Source organism: Belonocnema kinseyi, chromosome 7 (genome assembly GCF_010883055.1).
Source record: "Belonocnema kinseyi isolate 2016_QV_RU_SX_M_011 chromosome 7, B_treatae_v1, whole genome shotgun sequence".
Taxonomy (NCBI): Eukaryota; Metazoa; Arthropoda; class Insecta; order Hymenoptera; family Cynipidae; genus Belonocnema; species Belonocnema kinseyi.
Window position 1 is genome coordinate 111,549,243 of NC_046663.1, and position 1,631 is coordinate 111,550,873.

General features: G+C 32.7%; 1 protein-coding gene across 2 annotated transcripts in view; it reads left to right on the forward strand.

The window, feature by feature from the left end:
* LOC117177293 (potassium voltage-gated channel protein Shaker) overlaps positions 1-1,631 on the forward strand; it is a 547,777-nt gene that overhangs the window by 210,381 nt on the left and 335,765 nt on the right. The gene's annotated exons all lie outside the window — the stretch shown is intronic.

Here is a 1,631-nt window from a genome sequence, read left to right on the forward strand (position 1 = left end):
GATATTATAGAAAGTGTTTTATGATTTAAACTTAGAATTTAATATTTATTGAAACTCGCGTGCTGATACGTAATTAATTGAATTTACATTGTGTACTGCACTTATTTTAAATAACTGTACCATATCTTTCTGTTTATTAATAAGATGCAATAAATAAGACTTCGACCTTTTTTAATTTGTATTACTACAAATTATATCATAGAGTTCAACGTACAACTAACTGCAAGTGCTAAAATGTAAAAGTTAAAGACACTCTAGAGGAGTAAGATTTGTCGCTCTTGCTAGTTATTATTAGTTGTTAATGCTTTTATTTATAATCGCGGTGACAAAAGTCAACATATAAAATCCCTACGAGAGACCGACAATGAGTAAATGTATCAATTGTATAAAATAAAAACGTAGAATGCACGAAGAGCGCGACCGAGTGCGGCGCCGCGCTTGCGGCCTAGTGGGTCGTCAAGCGTCGACGGATTTCTCGTTCACTCAAATCGCCTTAGCTCCGGTTCTAATCAATATTTTTGCATTTAAAAAAAAAACAGATTTATTTGTCTTGGACTGTAGAATCGTTTGGTGATCATTTAATAACCTAAGCACACTACGGAGGAAGCGTGGAAGCCGTTAAACAATTAGATCGTCTGAAAACGGACGATTTTTGTTTAATTAACATTGCGATATTTTCAGTTGCGGTCAATATTTATAAAAAAATAAAATACAGGTGTGTTCCTCTTTGAATAGCGAACATTTTGGTATGTTTCCGGAGTTCATAACTTGCATAGGAAAAAAGTATTAGCCTTTTAAACAATGAAATTTTCCGTTCGCATGAGTTTTCCTTGGTTTATTTGCAAAATCTCTGGTTCTAATAAACATTTTTTCAATTTGAAAAAACGAGCTTATTTCTTATTAAATTTGTGATCATTTGATATGTCGCAGGGCCTTGTACCTTAAATAAGTAAAAAGTTATGAGCGTTTAAACAATTAATTTGTTAATAACTTTTTAATTTGACCACTTACGGCTTGGCACCTTCGAAAATCGGATTCAGGAGGCCAAAATACATAAAAATAACTTAGGTTCTTTCACGGACATTGAAGGGCCACGAAAACCCCCCTTGATCCTAGACTAATTAATGTAGTGATTGTGTAATACCAAATAATTGTGTACTCGAACATGTGAACAAATATTAAAGTATAAACTCATAATTTTAGATTTTATAGAACTATTTTACGTTTTTCGTATGCCCAGCCTTTCAATCGAGGTTACGCCCTCCCGGCCTTCAAATTTTATAGAACTTTGTAACACATTTCGTTGAATTGTTCAACGCAATGCAAAACAAAGACGATTTTTATTTTTTTCCGTGTATCTTTGAAAAATACTTTTCAACGAAATTATAGTTTTATATTATTAATAATATTATAAGTACAAAAAAAATAGAATATTTAAATAATTTCTAACTCCGCTGCAGTATGGAGGATGCATCCTCATTAGCATTTTATATCAGGCATTCCTAGCATTAGACTATCCGAACGGTATGCTTACAAGGAAACTATCCCAGGTGTCCCTCACCGATTTTGATGAAACTGCAATATGTTGTAATACATCGAAAAATAAGGGACACGTATTTTTTTTTATCGGC